This window comes from Rhododendron vialii, chromosome 12a, assembly GCF_030253575.1.
Source record: "Rhododendron vialii isolate Sample 1 chromosome 12a, ASM3025357v1".
Classification (NCBI taxonomy): Eukaryota; Viridiplantae; Streptophyta; class Magnoliopsida; order Ericales; family Ericaceae; genus Rhododendron; species Rhododendron vialii.
This window is the reverse complement of record NC_080568.1, coordinates 9,944,918-9,964,210: the sequence shown is the minus strand read 5'-3', so window position 1 is coordinate 9,964,210 and position 19,293 is coordinate 9,944,918. Positions and strand designations below refer to the sequence as shown.

The following is a 19,293-nucleotide window of genomic DNA, read 5'->3' as shown; positions in this document are numbered from 1 at the left end:
TTTGGGCTAAGACCTAGTATGGCGAAGAAGACAGCAGAAAGGAGGTGGGCCGGACCAAGGGGTCCGACTCACCGGTTTACAGTCCGATTCACTAGCTCGGCGTCCGAGCCTTCAGGTCGGACTTGTGGGCTGGGCTGGTCGATCGGGTCGGTTTGACCTGCGAGGAGGCCAAGTGGAGGTTCCTCTTGTTGTTTCTCGAGAGGCCTAGAATGTCGAGGAAGGAAGGCGGTTACTTGTGACGTCATGGGCATGTGTCATGCGTCACGATCATTCCTAACTTGGTGAGCAAGTACGTTGGCCTATATAAGTGGAAGGATAAACCCTAGAGAAGGTATGCAACCCTACATCTCTCTGAAAGTACTCTCTCTCTCTCTCATGTATTCTAATTTGCTCGTCAGAGGGGCGAGAGGCGGCCAACCGCCTCACACCTTGGTGCAGGTTCGCAACGGAGCAGAGGAGGGGCAATCCAGAGAAGCTATGAAGAGAAGCCACCACCCACAGTGACTGATATATTAGTAAAAGTAATACCCAAGTTGTGGGTTAAGGTATGTTAATGTTAATGTTTTTTAACGTAAAAGAGGGAATTAGTGCTTTGTTTGATGTTTTTATAGGAATGCCAAAGTGTATAAAAATAAACGAAGTCAAAAGTGTCACACCCCACCCCAGGCGAGCACTCAAATGAGTCCAAACCGACGTGAGGGTGCAGCATCATCCAGCAACCCATTCCTAAAACTCAAGTTCTAGCAACTAAGTTAATCAACAGCCATTTTATTGATAACACAAAACATATCGTTCTTACAAACACAGTGGAAGTCTCAAGAAAATATTAAACTATACAATGAACTAGATATTAACATAGGCTGCAACTACAACCCTATCTACAATATTTCGCCAAAACTCATCCAACCTTCCCGACATGCTACCCTAAACGAGGGTACAACCACACGATGATTAGCAGTGGATATCTACAACGCCTGCTAAACTAGATTCCAAAATGGAATCCGAGAGTGTTTATGAGACATGCATGCAATTCCATATTAAACGTACAACTAAAGATAATCTCAACTTGCTAAACAATTATCAAGAAAATTAAAAGCAACACCGGGCACACAGCCACTAAATTAAGGCATAAAAGCCTTTAGGCATAAAAGCCAATCACCGGGCACACAACCAATAACTTAAGGCATTAAAGCCTTTTGGCATAAAGCCAATCACTGGACACTAAGCCAACAATCAAGTTCAATATTCAATATAGAACAACATTTATGAATCAAACACTCACCTCGTACTCCAAAAGAAAGTACTACTATGGTTTCGGTGCTCCTTGATACACCGACTCGTCACCTATCCACAAGCCAAACATTTAGTATAGAAATACTTGAAAGGCTTAATAAAGGTAAACATAAGTAAGTTCACTAATTCGCACCCCAAACCAAGAATCTCACAAACACACTCTATAGCAGAACCACCAAACGAATTTTGACTATAGTATTCTATAGTTAGAATAACTTAAAGGGCTAAAGTGCATTTTTTTAAAGAGTTGTGCATGTGTGCCGTGTGTGTTGATGAGGTATGTGTGTGTGTGTGTCTTATCAAAAAAACATAAAAAAAAAAAAACCCCAAAGGAGGTTCTGTCTTCTACGTTAGAGAGAGAGAGAGAGAGAGAGAGAGGGCAACGGAGGAAGAAAAAGAAGAAGAAGAAAATTTGGGTTTGGTTGAAGTGAAGCTTAACTAGGTATTTTTCATCTCTTTTAAGTGTTGAATTTCATGTTTCTCATGCTAGGTTTCATGTTCTACATCTAGTATGCTCTTGATTGGAGTTATTAGAGTTGGATTAAATCCATGGGAGAGGGCTTTAGAGGTTGGACTTGGGTTTTATTCCAGAAAATTCGTGCATCTTATGATTGTGCTAACTGTGATTTTTTTGCAAAATGATAATCTGTCCTTTTTTGACGAATTTTTCTCATCAACACGCCAATTATGCTATTTTCTGGTGATTTTACTAGAGATGTCTCTATGTGTTTATATTATGCTGTAAAAATTTCATAATTTTTTGAGGAGTGTGGAAAAAGATAAAAATCATAAACCGAGCTGCTGTCAGATTCTCGTATGTGCAGACAGCACAGACACGTCTTGAGAAAACGGACATATCTCCTAGCTCGGGTATTGGTTTTACGAACCGTTTCTTGATTCTGAAACTAGACTTACATAAATTTCTGAATATGCAAGGTTTATGCCTTAGTTCCTTCTAGGAAAAATTAGTTTTTGTTCTGAAGTTAATGGTTTGGTAATTCTGAAATTCTGGGCAGCTTTTGGAGCTGTGTTCTTTATCAATTTTATCATAGTTGAATATGCTTAATGATTATGGAATTTTATGGGTCTTAAACCTTGATCAGTTGGTAATGTTTGGGTGTTTGAATCATTGAAAAATATTGAGTAGGTGATTTTTAATGAGCTTTCGAACGCAGACTGTTATGCTGGAAACTTTGATTTTTGCTTTAATTGGGTAACTTCTTTTGAGCGTATCTTTGTCATTCGGACTTTGATTAAGGCAAATTTTATATCGAGATTGATGTTCTGAGAGTCTACTCTCCAATGGTTGTAGTCTCGAAGTCTAACTCTGAATCTATAGAATACTATAGTCAGAATTTGTTTGGTGGTTCTACTATATAGTGTGTGTTTGGGAGATTCTTGGTTTGGGGTGTGAATTAGTGAATTTACTTATGTTTTACCTTTGTTAAGCCTTTCAAGTATTTCTATACTAAAATGTTTGGCTTGTGGATAGGTGATGAGTCGGTGAATTAAGGAGCACCGAAACCATAGTAGTACTTTCTTTTGGAGTACGAGGTGAGTGTTTGATTCATAGATGTTTTTCTATATGGAATTGAACTTGAATGTTGGCTTAGTGCCCAGTGATTGGCTTTATGCCAAAAGGTTTATGCCTTATATTATTGGCTGTGTGTCCGGTGTTGCTTTTAGTTTCTCGATAAACTGTTACAATTTGAGATTATCTTTTAGTTGTACCCTTAATATGAAATTGCATCCATGTCTCATAAACACTCCCCGATTCTGTTTTGGAATCCAATTTTGCAAGCGTTGTAGATATCCACTGCTAATCGTTGTGTGGTTGTACCCTCGGTTAGGGTAGCATGTCGGGAAGGCTGGACTAGTTTTGGCAAAATATTGTAGATAGGGATGTAGTTGCAGCCTATGTTTATATCTAGTTCAATGTATAGTTTAATGCTTTCTTGAGACTTCCGCTGTGTTGTAAGAACGATATGTTTTACGTTATCAATAAAGTGACTGTTGGTTAACTTAATTGCTAGAATTTGAATGGTAGGATGGATTGGTGGTTGATGTTGCACCCTCACGTCGGTTTGGGCTCATTTGAGTGTTGGCCGGGGTGGGGTGTGGCAGCTTGGTCAGAGCCTAGGCTTATCTAGATTCTGAGAGTCATTGAGCGAGTAGTGATCTAGCAGTGGATTTAGGAGTCGATCATATTTTGTCGAGTAGTTTAGTGTTGGTTTGTCTAACAAGATAAAATAGTATATGTTATTGCAGTTGTTAAATTGAATTGCAACAGGTAAGGAAAATGGAAGAAGAAGCCTTTTCCTATCCTGAGCAAGCTGATCCGACTGCTGGGGTTGCACTGGCAGGAGTTCAAGTAGGGGCTAGAGATATAGATAGACTTTTGGCGGCTTTAGCGCAGTATGCTGAACAACAAGCTGCACCTCCGATTAATTAGAACGTTGGATTACTAGAGAAGTTCAAGAAATTAATCCAACAGAGTTTGAGGGTACTTTTAAATCTCAAGAGGCAGAGGATTGGTTGAAAACGGTTGAGAGGGTTCTAATAGCTATAGGAGTTACTGATGAACAGAAGGTGACCTTAGCAACCTTCACTTTGAAAGGGCAAGCTTTAATATGGTGGGAGGGAAGTCAGAGGTTACTCTCAGCCCCATTACCAAATGTTGAGCCACTAGTGCCACAAGTAATCACATGGACGAGGTTTGTTAAGGCTTTTAATGATCGTTACTGTCCTGAGATGTATCGTTTCCAGTAGGAAGCCGATTTTATTAATCTTAAACAGGGGAGTATATCGGTGGCCGAATATGAAGCCAAGTTTAATGCCCTTTCAGCCTATGCTAGAGATATGGTAGATACTGAAGAAAAGAAGGGTAGACGGTTTAGAAGTGGACTAGAGGAAAATGTTCGAACCAGAATGACGTCTTATAAAGAAAAAGAGTACGCGGAGTTGATTGAAATGACGAAGAAGATTGGCAAGGATGTTGAAGAAAGGTTTAGCAGACGAGAACAATCAAAGAAGAGTAAAATCGAGGCAAGGCAGGCTAGCCAGGGGGGAAAATCAGGCGGGTTTCAACATTTGAAAGGTCAAAGTGAGGGTAAACAAGGTAGTCAAGACTATGAGGCAAGTAAGCCAAGTTTTGGCAGGAGGAGTAGTTCAAGTGGACGTGGGACTCCTTTTTAGTGTTATCGGTGTGGATCACCCGATCATCGCATGAGAGATTATTCAAAATCGGGGAAAGGGTTTAAATGTTTTAGATGTGGAGAAATGGGACATATTGCAACTCATTGTACGAAACCGCAAGGTTCAGGTGCATCTTCTAGTGGCAGTGTTCCGGTTGGCTCTGGAACGAGTTTTTGGAGGGTCTGTTGATTGAGGTGGTGGAACGGGTGGACCTACAGCATCGGGGAGAGTGTTCGCCATGACATAGCAAAATGTTCAGGCAACTCCGAATGTGGTGACAGGTACTCTTATGGTTTGTGGTGTTAATGCACAAATTTTAATTGATCCTGGTTCTACGCATTCTTTTATGTCGAACTTGTTTAGTGTGCATTTGAATAAGCATTATGTGTTATTAGACACTGCTTTGGCGATATCTACTCCCGTTGGAAAAGTGGTGATAGTTGGGGTATCTTTTCCCAAGTATGTGGTGAATATGTGTGGTAGGAATCTAGAAGTTGATTCGATTCCTTTAGTAATGTCCGATTTTGATGTTATTCTAGGAATGGATTTCTTATCCACACATCATGCATCTTTAAATTGTTTTAATAAAGAAGTTGTCTTTAAAATACCGGGTGAGTCAGAAATTAAATTTTGTGGTGATAGATAGACTTCTGTAACTAGTATGTTATCTGCTTTTAAAGCTGTTAGTATGTTGAGGAAGGGATGTCAGGGGTATTTGGCCTATGTTGTTGACACGAAGAAGAAACCATTAGAGTTATCGGATATATCAATTATGAGGGAGTTTCCGACTGTTTTTCTAGATGAATTATCGAGAATTGTGCTTGATAGGGAGTTGGAATTTACTATTGAATTGATACCGAGAACGAATCCTATTTCTATTCCACCGTATCGAATGGCGCCAGCTGAGTTACTAGAATTGAAAATTCAATTGAAAGATTTACTTGACAAAGGTCTTATTCGATCGAGTATCTCACCGTGGGGTGCACCAGTTTTATTTGTGAAGAAGAAAGATGGTACTATGCGTATGTGCATTGATTACAGGCAGCTGAATAAAGTGATGATACCGAATAAGTATTCGTTGCCAAGAATTGATGATTTGTTTGATCAGTTGCAGGGAGCGACCGTCTTTTCAAAAATTGATTTGAGATCGAGATACCATCAGGTTAAGGGGAAGGACAATGATGTCTCCAAAACGGCTTTTCGAACAAGGTATGGCCATTATGAGTTTCTTGTTATGCCTTTTGGAGTGACTAATGCTCCAGCGGTATTTATGAATCTTATGAATAGGGTATTTGAGCAGTATCTAGATTTGTTCGCCATTGTGTTTATTGACGATATTCTGATCTATTCCCGGACTAAGGAAGATCATGAGCAACATCTGAGAATTATATTGCAGACTTTACGAGATAAGTGATTGCATGGGAAATTAAGCAAATGCGAATTTTAGCTTGAAAGTGTTGTGTTTTTGGGTCATATGATCTCTAGATATGGCATTTGTGTAGATCCAAAGAAGGTGGAGGCAATAGTGAATTGGAAAAGGCCGACTAATGTTTCTGAAATATGAAGTTTCCTTGGTTTAGCAAGATATTATCTTATATTTATTCAGGGTTTTTCCTCTATTGTCTTGCCTATGACCAAATTGACTAGCAAAGATGTAAAGTTTGTGTGGTCTAATGACTGTGAAGACAATTTTCAGGAGTTGAAGACTTGGTTGGTATCTGCGCCGGTATTGACTATTCCGATGGGTACCGAGGGTATGGTGATTTACTTTGATGCTTCTCATCAAGGTTTGGGTTGTGTTCTTATGCAACGAGGTAAGGTTATTGCTTTTGCTTCAAGGCAATTGAAAAACCATGAACATAATTACCCTATGCACGATTTGGAGCTAGCGGCTGTCGTATTTGCACTTAAGTTGTGGATGCATTACTTATATGGAGTGACTTATGAAATCTATTCCGATCATCAAAGTCTTAAGTATTTGTTTACACAGAAGGAGTTGAATTAGAGGCAGAGAAGGTGGATGGAACTAATTAAAGATTATGAATGCTCTATTAATTATCATCCAGGGAAAGCGAATGTGGTTGCTGATGCTTTGAGTTGGAAGACTGCAGCGAGAATGGCTTGTATCAAATGTTCGAGGGTTATAAATTTTACTAAGCTGAAGCAAATGGGTATGGAGTTCTCTTTGAATAGTAATGATATTTTTTTGGCACAATTCAATGTTCAGCCCTTATTTGTGGACTGTATTTAGGATGGACAACGTGATGATCCACATATGGAAGAAATCTGAAAGAAGGTAGTTAAAAGTAAGACTTTTGAATTCAATATTTGAGATGATGGTATGCTCTTGTATGGACATAGAATGTGTGTTCCAAATAATGCAGCTCTAAGAAGAGAAATCTTGGAGGAGGCACATAGTTCAGCTTATGTTATGTGTCTAGGAAGTACGAAGTTGTATCGTGACTTGAGGAAGTTTTATTGGTGGGTTGGCATGAAGAGGGAGATTGTAGAATTTATGACTAGTTGCTTAACATGTCAATGGGTGAAAGTTGAACATCAAAGATCGGGGGGTCTATTGTAGAAACTTCCTATATCGGAGTGGAAATGGGAACATGTAACAATGGATTTTGTGACAGGGCTACCGCGTTCTAAGGGAGGTTATGATTCGATTTGGGTTATTGTGGATGGATTGACAAAGACGGCTCATGTCCTACCTGCCAAGACCACATACTCTACAGATAAGTACACACAAATTTATGTCAGTGGGATTGTTAGATTGCATGGAACGCTTTTGACTATTGTTAGTGACAAAGATCTGAAGTTTACTTCTAGATTTTGAGTGAGTTTGCAGCGAGCTATGGGTACTTCACTGAAATTTAGTATAGCTTTTCATTCTCAAATAGACGGACAATCTGAACGGACCATTCAGACTTTTGAGGATATGCTGAGGGCGTGTGTTCTTGATTTTATGGGCAGCTGGGAAGAATATTTGCCGTTGATTGAGTTTGCCTACAATAATAATTATCACAGCAGCATTGGCATGCCACCGTATGAAGCTTTATATGACAGGAGGTGCATGACACCAATTTGTTAGAACGATGTTGGTGAGTGACAGATGTTGACTCGGCAAATGGAGCAATTAGGCGAAGATCGGATGCTAGGCCTTGAGATGGTTAAACAAACCATTGATGGAGTTCAAATTATAAGGAAGTGTTTAAAAATTGCCCAAGATCGTCAAAAGAGCTATGCAAACAAATGAAGAAGAGATTTGGAATTTGAGGTGGGTGATCGTGTGTTCATTCGTGTATCGCCTTGGAAAAGGGTTGTTCGCTTTAAAAGAAAGAAGAAGTTGGCACTGAGGTACATTGGGTCGTATGAGATTACTAGAAGAGTAGGGGCAACGGCTTATCAATTAGCTTTGCCGACGAAATTGGCACAGTTGCATGATGTATTCCATGTTTCAATGTTGAGGAAGTATGTGCCGGATTTGACACAAGTGCTAAATAATATGGAACTAATGGAACTAAAGGAGAACTTAACCTACGTGGAGGAACTGATTCGGATTTTGGAACGAGGATAGCGTGTCCTTCGTTCAAAAGTAATACCGTTGGTGAAAGTTCAATGGCATAATCATTTGGAGCGGGAAGCTACATGGGAGACGGAGGAGTCTATGCGAAAGAGCTATCCGCATTTGTTTGAACTTGGTAAGTAATTTCGGGGACGAAATTTCCTAAGAGGGGGAGGGTGTAACACCCTATATATTTGAGGCGTTTTAATGTTACATTTAATAACTTAAAGGGCTAAAGTGCATTTTTTTAAAGAGTTGTGCATGTGTGCCGTGTGTGTTGGTGAGGTGTGTGTGTGTGTGTGTGTGTGTGTGTGTGTGTGTGTCTTATCAAAAAAAGAAGAAACCCAAATGAGGTTATGCCTTCTACGTTAGAGAGAGAGAGAGAGGGAGAGACCAACGGTAGAAGAAAAAAAAGAAGAAGAAAATTTGGGTTAGGTTGAATTGAAGCTTAACTAGGTATTTTTCATCTCTTTTAAGTGTTGAATTTCATATGTCTCATGCTAGGTTTCATGTTCTACATCTAGTATGCTCTTGATTGGAGTTATTAAAGTTGGATTGAATCCATGGGAGAGGGTTTTAGAGGTTGGACTTGGGTTTTATTCTAGAAAATTCATGCATCTTATGATTGTGCTAACTGTGATTTTTTTGCATAAAGATAATCTGTCTTGTATTGACGAATTTTTCTCATTGACACGCTGACCATGTTATTTTTTGGTGATTTTACTAGAGATGTCTCTATGTGTTTAGCCTATGCTGTAAAAATTTTAGAATTTTCTGAGAAGTGTGGAAAAAGATAAAAATCATAAACCGAGCTGCTGTCAGATTCGCGTATGTGCAGACAGCACAGACACGTCTTGAGAAAACGGACATATCTCCTAGCTCGGGTATCGATTTTACGCATCGTTTCTTGATTCTGAAACTAGATTTACAATCCTTTCTGAATATGCAAGGTTTATGCCTTAGTTTCTTCTAGGAAATATCAGTTTTTGTTTCGAAGTTGATGGTTTGGTAATTCTTAAATTCTGGGCAGCTTTTGGTGTTGTGTTCTTCATCAATTTTATCATAGTTCAATGTGCTTAATGACTATGGGATTTCATGGGTCTTAAAACTTGATCAATTGGTAATGTTTGGGTGTTGGAATCATCGAAAAATATTGAGTAGGTGATTTTTAATGAGCTTTCGAACGCAGACTGTTCTGCTGGAAACTGTGATTTTTGCTTTAATTGTGTAACTTCTTTTGAGTGTATCTTTGTCATTCGGACTCTGATTAAGGCAAATTTTATATCGAGATTGATGTTCTGAGAGTCTAGTCTCTAATGGTTGTAGTCTCGAAGTCTAACTCTGAATCTATAGAATACTATAGTCAGAATTCATTTGGTGGTTCTACTATATAGTGTGTGTTTGTGAGATTCTTGGTTTGGGGTGCGAATTGGTGAACTTACTTATACTTTACCATTGTTAAGACTTTCAAGTATTTTTATACTAAAATGTTTGGCTTGTGGATAGGTGACGAGTCGGTGAATCAAGGAGCACCGAAACCATAGTAGTACATTCTTTTAGAGTACGAGGAGAGTGTTTGATTCATAGATGTTATTCTATATGGAATTGAACTTGAATGTTGGCTTAGTGCCCGGTGATTGGCTTTATGCCAAAAGGCTTTTATGCCATAAGTTATTGGCTGTGTGCCCAGTGATTGGCTTTATGCCAAAAGGTTTATGCCTTAAATTATTGGCTGTGTGTCCGGTGTTGCTTTTAGTTTCTCGACAAACTATTACAAGTTGAGATTATCTTTTAGCTGTACCTTTAATATGGAATTGCATCCATGTCTCATAAACACTCCCGAATTTCTTTTTGGAATCTAGTTTTACAAGTGTTGTAGATATCCACTGCTGATCGTTGTGTGGTTGTACCCTCGCTTAGGGTAGCATGTCGGAAGGCTGGACTAGCTTTGGCGAAATATTGTAGATAGGAATGTAGTTGTAGCCTATGTTTATATCTAGTTCAATGTATAGTTTAATGCTTTCTTGAGACTTCCGCTGTGTTGTAAGGACGATATGTTTTGCGTTATCAATAAAGTGACTGTTGGTTAACTTAATTACTAGAACTTGAATGGTAGGATTGGATTGATGGTTGATGTTGCACCCTCACGTTGGTTTAGGCTCATTTGAGTGCTGACCGGGGTGGGGAGTGACAAGTTCAGAGTTAGACTTCGATACTGCAATCATTAGAAAGTACACTCTCAGAACATCAATCTCGATATAAAATTTGCCCTAATCAGAGTCCGAATAACAAAGATACGCTCAATAGAAGTTACACAATTAAATCAAAAATCACAGTTTCCTACAAAATAGTCTGCGATCGAAAGTTTATTAAAAATCACCTACTTAAGAGTTTCCAATGATTCCAACACCAAAATATCACCAATTGATCAATGTTTAAGACTCATATAAACCCATAGTCAGTAACACACACAACTTTGATAAAATTGATGAAAAACATAGCTCCAAAAACTGCCCAGATTTCCAGAATTACCAAACCATCAACTTGGGAACAAAAACTAATTTTTCCTAGAAGGAACTAAGGCATAAAACTTGCATATTCAGAAAGGTATGTAAGTTTAGTTTCAGAACCAAAAAATAGTGCGTAAAACCGATACCCGAGCTAGAAGATATGTCCGTTTTCTTAAGACGCATCTGTGCTGTCAGCACATACGCGAATCTAACAGCAACTTGGTGATTGCGCCCATTCGATAGTCGTTGAAATTTACCAAACGGCCGTCAAATTCAATTATTTATTAACCGGACTACAACTAAAGATTTGCATAGTATAGTGAGGAAGTCCGAGTCGATCCACAGGGAGTTCGAATATAGCTTGTTTGGATTATATGTAAGAGTTTGCGGCGTTTAGGCGGCCAACTTTTAGTTTTCTTTTGAAAGGTGAGAAATACCCTTATGAAAAAAATTAGAAAATGAGTTCAGACTAAGAATTAAAGGCGGCAAGGCAATGGAGTTTCTAACGCCCGTAACTTAAACCATCTAACAATTCTCAACGAAAACACGGTTGAATCGCACGGCATAGGCTATCAACTGGAAGATTTAGCCATGAAAATGGTTAGACTTGATATAGAGTTTGAACAACAAGCTTAACACAAGGCGTGACATTGCTCCTAGAACCATGTGAGCGAGCACATGATCACCGTAGATTAACAACGCCAAGACTTGCATTCAAACTAAATATCAAGGTCAAGAACTAGAAGCATGGTTTGGAAAACGAGCAAGTTCTTTGGTTCTTTTGGCAAACACGGGGTGAGACATAGCTCACGAAACCATATGAGGGAGCATATGATCACCGGAGGTTAACATCGACAAGTTTTGTTACATAAAAGGCGAACCACACACATTTATAAACCAAACCTCAAGTTCTAAGATTGAGAAAAGCAAGATTAACTTAAGTCATGAAGCATTAATCACCCCGGTGCCAAGCCTAATCAACTACTCACACATAGCAAAAAGACTAGAAAATATGCTTGGAAAGGTAAACATGATTAATCGATAAAAACGGAAATAAACTTGATTTAAAGAAGAATCTAGTCCGTAGCTACAACATTAATACACGACAAATTAAACGAAACCAAATACGTACTTGAGTTCTAAGGAAAGCAAGCTTGAAAACTTGAGCAACAACAATGGAAAAAGACTACCCTAAGCTAACTACTCTTTCCTAGGAGAGAGGAGAGGGATATTTATACAAAAACCAACTTTCTCTCTTAAAATATCTTAAAAGGTTACTACAAGTAGCAAGTTTCTAAATATGGAAGGTTGAAAAACTGTGAAAAGCTGTTAGTAAGCAATCTGTATCCATTCAACCAAATTTTGGTTGTATGGATACCGAGCTGTTAAGCCTGTGTTGGGAATTCTCCGTAGAGGAGTTGTATGGATACAACCAAAACGGTGTATGGATACGCTGGAAGCTGTCCAAAAGATAAGGTCACTGTATCGATACAACCAAAACGGTTATATGGATACCGAGATGTTAACCCTGTGTTGGGAATTCTCCGTAAAGGAGCTGTATGGATACAACCAAAATGATGTATGGATACGCTGGAAGCTGTCCAAAAGATAAGGCCACTGTATCGATACAACCAAAACGGTTGTATGGATACAGCCTTGTTAACTGCAAAAATGGCCTCTAGCTTCAAAACTTGGCACCCGACGCTTCCGAACTTCACCCGATGCTTCGTATCTTGCTCAATAGAAAACGGTGGCACTTCGCCACTTGGTCTTGGAAGCTCGGACTCCCTCGAGGCATGTCCATGGTGTTCAAACGCGTCTTATTTATACGAATTACTTGAAATACACAAAAACCTACCTTACATGCAGTATCAAATAAAAGCTAGATAAATGCAAGTTAAAACAACATAAAATGGGACTAGTCGCACCAAATATCTACAATATTGGGTGCTCATCACTTGGTTTATGATATTTATCTTTTTCCACACTTAATAGAAATTTCTAAAATTTTTACAGCACAAGCTAAACACATAGAGACATCTCCAATAAAATTACCATAAAATAACATGGTCGGCGTGTCGATGAGAAAAATTCGTCAAAACCAGAACAGATTCCACTTTGCTCAAAACACAATTAAGCATAACCATAAGATGCACCAATTTTCTGGAATAAAACCCAATTTCACCCTCTAAAACCCTCTCCCATGGATTCAATCCAACTCTAATAACTCCAATCAAGAGCATACTAGATGTAGATCATGAAACCTAGCATGAAAAACATGAAATTCAGCACTTAAGAAGATGAAAATTACCTAATTAAGCTTCAATTCAAGGCTAGCATAATCTTCTCTAGGCTTTCCCCAGCTTCTTCTTCTTCTCCTCTCTCTCTCTCTTCTAACGTAGAGAAGACAGAATCTCCTTTTGGTTTCTTCTTCTTCTTTTTTTTTTTTTGATAAGATATAATACACACACACCCCTCACCAACACACATGCACAACTCTTTAAAAAAATGCACTTTAGCCCTTTAAGTTATTAAATGTAACATTAAAACACCTCAAATATAAAGGGTGTTACACCCTCCCCATCTTAGAAAATTTCGTCCCCAAAATTACTTACCAAGTTCAAACAAATGCGGATAGCTCTTTTGCATATAATCATCCGCGTCTCCCTTGTAGCTTCCCGTTCCGAATGATTACGCCATTGAACTTTCACCAACGGTATTACTTTTGAATAAAGGAAACGCTCCCCTTGCTCCAAAATTTGAATCGGTTCCTCTACATAGGTCAAGTTCTCCTTTAGTGAATTGGTTCCGTATTATTCAGCACGTGTGTTGAATCCGGCACATATTTCCTCAACATTGAAACATGGAATACATCATGCAATCGTGTCAATTCTGTCGGCAAAGCCAATTGATAAGCCATTGCCTCTACTCTTCCTGTAATCTCATACGACCCAATGTACCTCGGCGCCAATTTCTTCTTTCCTTTAAATCGAACAACCCCTTTCCAAGGCGATACACGAATGAATACAAGGTCACCCACCTCAAATTCCAAATCTTTCCTTCATTTGTCAGCATAGCTCTTTTGACGATCTTGCGCAATTTTTAAATGCTCCCTTAAAATTTGAACTCCATCAAAGGTTTATTTAACCATTTCAGGGCCTAGCATCCAATCCTCGCCTAATTGCTCCATTGCCGAGCCAACATTTGTCACTTACCAACATCATTTCAACAAATTGGTGTCCTGCACCTCCTGTCATATAAAGCCTCATACGGTGGCATGCCAATGCTGCTGTGATAATTAACTATTATTGTAAGCAACCTCAATCAACAGCAAATATTCATCCCAGCTGCCCATAAAATCAAGAACACACGCCTTTTGCATATCCTCCAAAGTCTGAATGGTCCATTCAGATTGCCCGTCGGTTTGATGATGAAAAGCTGTACTAAATTTCAGTGAAGCACCCATAGCTCGGTGCAAACTCACCAAAATCTAGAAGTAAACTTCAGATCTCTGTCACTAACAATAGTCAAAGGCACTCCATGCAATCTAACAATCCCACTGACATAAATTTGAGTGTACTTATCTGTAGAGTATGTGGTCTTGACAGGTAGAAAATGAGCCGTCTTTGTCAATCGATCCACAATAACCCAAATCAAATTATAACCTGCCTTAGAATGCGGTAGCCCTATCATAAAATCCATTGTTACATGTTCCCATTTTCACTCTGGTATAGGAAGATTCTGCAACAGACCCGCCAGTCTTTGATGTTCAACTTTCACTCGCTGACATGTCAAGTGACTAGCCACAAATTATGCAATCTCCCTCTTCATGTCAACCCACCAATAAAACTCCCTCAAGTCATGATACAACTTCGTACTTCCTGGATGCATAGCATAAGCTGAATTGTGTGCCTCCTCCAAGATTTCTCTTTTTAGAGCTGCATTATCTAGAACACACATTCTATGTCCATACAAGAGTATACCATCATCTCGAATATTGAATTCAAAAGTCTTACCTTTAACTACCTTATTTCTGATTTCTTTCATATGTGGATCATTACGTTGTCCATCCCGAATACGGTCCACAAATAAGGGCCGAACACTGAATTACGCTAACATAACATCATTGCTATTCAAAAAGAACTCCTACCCATCTGTTTCAGCTCAGTAAAATTTACAACCCTTGAACATTGGATACAAGCCATTCTCGCTGTTGTCTTCCGACTCAAAGCATCAGCAACCATATTCGCTTTCCCTGGATGATAATGAATAGAGCAATCATAATCTTTAATAAGTTCCATCCACCTTCTCTGCTTCAAATTCAACTCCTTCTACGTAAACAAATACTTAAGACTTTGATGATTGAAATAGATTTCACAAGTCACTCCATCCAAGTAATGCCTCCACAACTTAAGTGCAAATACGACAGCCGCTAGCTCTAAATCGTGCATAGGGTAATTATGTTCATGATTTTTCAACTGCCTCGAAGCAAAAGCAATAACCTTACCTCGTTGCATAAGAACATAACCCAAACCTTGATGAGAAGCATCAGTGTAAATCACCATGTCCTCGGTACCCATTGGAATAGTCAATACCGGCGCAAATACCAACCGAGTCTTCAATTCCTAAAAAACTATCTTCACATTCATTAGACCACACAAACTTTACATCTTTTCTAGTCAATTTGGTCATAGGCAAGGTAATAGAAGAAAACCCCTGAATAAATCTCTGATAATATCCTGCTAAAGCAAGGAAAATTTAGATTTTAGAAACATTAATCGGCCTTTCCCAATTCACTATTGCCTCCACCTTGTTTGGATCCACACAAATGCCATCTCTAGAGATCATATGACCCAAAAACGCAACACTTTCAAGCTAGAATTCGCTTTTGCTCAATTTACCATACAATTGCTTATCTCGTAAAGTCTGCAATATAATTCTCAGATGATACTCATGATCTTCCTTAGTTCAAGAATAGAACAGAATATCGTCAATAAACTCAATGACGAACAAATCCAGATATGGCTCAAACACCCTATTCATAAGATCCATAAATACCGCTGGAGTATTAGTCACTTCGAAAGGCATAACAAGAAACTCATAATGGCCATACCTTGTTCGAAAAGCTATTTTAGAGACATCATTATCCTTCACCTTAACCTGATGGTATCCCGATCTCAAATCAATTTTTGAAAAGACGGTCGCTCCTTGCAACTGATCAAACAAATCATCAATTCTAGGCAACGGATACTTATTCCGTATCGTCACCTTATTCAGCTGTCTGTAATCAATGCACATACACATAGTACCATATTTCTTCTTCACAAATAAAACTGGTGCACCCCACGGTGAGATACTTGATCGAATAAGCCCTTTATCAAGTAAATCTTTCAATTGAATTTTTAATTCTAGTAACTCAGCTGGCGCCATTCGATACAGTGGAATAGAAATAGGATTTGTTCTCGGTATTACTTCAATAGTAAATTTCCACCTCCCTATCAAGCACAATTCCCTGTAATTCATCTGGAAAGACATCCGAAACTCCCTCACAATCGGTATATCTAATAACTCTAAAGGTTTCTTCTTCGTGTCAACAACATAGGCCAAATACCCTTGACATCCCTTCCTCAACATACTAACAGCTTTAAGAGCAGATAACATACTGGTTACAGAAGTATATCTATCACCACAAAATTTAATTTTCGACTCACCCGATATTTTAAAGACAATTTCTTTATTAAAGCAATTTAAAGATGCATGATGTATGGATAAGAAATCCATTCCGAGAATAACATCAAAATCAGACATTACTAAAGGAATCAAATCAACTTCTAAATTCCTACCACACATACTCACCACACACTTGGGAAAAGATACCCTAACTATCACAACTTCTCCAACGGGAGTAGATATTGCTAAAGCAATGTCTAATAACACATAATACTTATTCAAATGCACATTAAACAAGTTCAACACAAAAGACTGCGTAAAATCAGGATCAATTAAATTTGTGCATTAACACCACAAACCATAAGAGTACCTGTCACCACATTCGGAGTTGCCTGAACATTTTGCTGTGTCATGGCAAACACTCTCCCCGGTGTTGTAGGTCCACCCACTCCACCACCCCGACCAACAAACCCACTAAAACTCGTTCCACGGCCTGTCGGAACACTGCCACTAGAAGATGCACCTGAAGCTTGCGGTTTCGTGCAATGAGTTGCAATATGCCCCATTTCTCCACATCTAAAATATTTAAACCCTTTCCCCGATTCTGGACAATCTCTCATGCGATGATCAGGTGACCCACACCGATAACACTGAAAAGGAGTCCGACGTCCACTTGAACTACTCCTTCTACCAAAACTTGGCTTACTTGCCTCATAGCCTTGACTGCCTTATTGTTTACCCTCACTTTTACCTTTCAAATGTTGAAATCTTCCTCCACCTCTATAAAACCCACCTGAGTTTCCCCCCTAGCTAGCCTACTTTGCCTCGATTTTACTCTTCTTTGATTGGTCTCATCTACTAAACATTTCTTCAACATCCTTACCAACCTTCTTCGCCTTTTAAATCAACTCCGCATTAGTCTTTTTCTTTATAAGACGTCATTCTGATTTGAACATTTTCCTCCAGTCCACTTCTGAACCGTCTACCCTTCTTTTCTTCAATATCCACCATATCTGTAGCATAGGCTGAAAGAGCATTAAACTTGGCTTCACATTCGGCCACCAACATACTCCCCTATTTAAGATTAATAAAATCTGCTTCCTGTTGAAAACGATACATCTCAGGACAATAACAATCATTAAAAGCCTTCACAAACATTGCACATGTAATTACTTGTGGCAGTGGTGGCTGAACATCTGGTAATGGGGCTAATAGCAACCTCTGACTTCCCTCCTACCATATTAAAGCTTGCCCTTTCAAAGTGAAGGTTGTAAGGTCACCTTCTGTTCATCAGTAACTCCCATAGTTGTTAGAACCCTCGCAACCGTTTTCAACCAATCCTTTGCCTCTTGAGGTTTAAAAGTACTGTCAAACTCCGTTGGATAAAGCTTCTTGAACTTCTCTAGTAATCCAACGTTATGATTAACCGGAGGTGCAGCTTATCGTTCAGTATACTGTGCTAAAACTGCCAAAAGTCTATCTATATCTCTACCCCCTGCCTGAACTCTTGTCGGTGCAGCTGGATCAACTTGTTTAGGATGGGAAGAGGCTTCTTCTTCCATTTTCCTTACCTGTTGCAATTCAATTTAACAACAGCAACAACATATACTATTTTATCATGTTAGATAAACCAACACTAAATTACTTGACAAAATATGGTCGACTCCTAAATCCACTGCTAAATCGTCACTCGCTCAACGACTCTCAGAATCTAGGTAAGCCTAGGCTCTGATACCAAGCTGTCACACCTCACCCCGGCCAGCATTCAAATGAGCCCAAACCAACGTGAGGGTGCAACATCATCCACCAACCCATTCCTAAAACTCAAGTTCTAGCAACTAAGTTAATCAATAGCCATTTTATTGATAACACAAAACATATGATTCTTACAAACACAGCGGAAGTCTCAAGAAAGCATTAAACTATACAATGAACTAGATATTAACATATGTTGCAACTACAACCCTATCTACAATATTTCACCAAAACTCGCCCAGCCTTCCCGACATGCTACCTTAAACAAGGGTACAACCACACGACAATTAGCAGTGGATATCTACAACGCCTGCAAAACTGGATTCCAAAATGAAATCCGGGAGTGTTTATGAGACATGGATGCAATTCCATATTAAACGTACAACTAAAGATAATATCAACTTGCTAAACAATTATCGAGAAAATTAAAAGCAACACCGAGCACACAACCTAAAAGCCTTTAGGCATAAAGCCAATCACCGGGCACACAGCCAATAACTTAAGGCATAAAAGCCTTTTGACATAAAGCCAATCACCGGGCACTAAGCCAACAATCAAGTTCAATTCAATATAGAACAACATCTATGAATCAAACACTCACCTCGTACTCCAAAAGAAAGTACTACAATGGTTTCGGTGCTCCTTGATTCACCGACTCGTCATCACCTATCCACAAGCCAAACATTTTAGTACATAAATACTTGAAAGGCTTAACAAAGGTAAACATAAGTAAGTTCACTAACTTGCACCCCAAACTAAGAATCTCACAAACACACTATATAGCAGAACCACCAAACGAATTCTGACTATAGTATTCTATAGGTTCAGAGTTAGACTTGAGACTATAACCATTAGAAAGTACACTATCAGAACATCAATCTCGATATAAAATTTGCCCTAATCAGAGTCCGAATGACCAAGATACGCTTAACAAAAGTTACACAATTAAATCAGAATCACAGTTTTTGGCAAAACAGTCTGCGATTGAAAGCTCATTAAAAATCACCTACTCAAGAGTTTCCAATGATTCCAACACCAAAACATCATCAATTGATCAATGTTTAAGACTCATGAGAACCCATAGTCAGTAACACACTCAACTATGATAAAATTGATGAAAAACATAGCTCTAAAAACTGCCCAGATTTGCAGAATTACCAAACCATCAAATTCAGAACAAAAGCTGATTTTTCCTAGAAGGAACTAAGGCATAACCTTGCATATTTAGAAAGGTATGTAAATCTAGTTTCAGAACCAAGAAACAGTGCATAAAACCGATACCCGAGCTAGGAGATATGTCCA

At 38.9% G+C, this 19,293-nt stretch overlaps 1 long non-coding RNA gene across 1 annotated transcript; it reads right to left on the bottom strand.

Annotated features, from left to right (window-relative positions):
* Positions 1-760: 760 nt before the first annotated feature.
* Positions 761-18,441, bottom strand: LOC131310571 (uncharacterized). Its single transcript, XR_009195263.1, has 3 exons — positions 16,607-18,441; positions 1,283-1,344; positions 761-982 (listed from the first exon to the last, which is right to left on the bottom strand). It is a non-coding gene; the product is annotated as an uncharacterized LOC131310571 (long non-coding RNA).
* Positions 18,442-19,293: the final 852 nt, after the last annotated feature.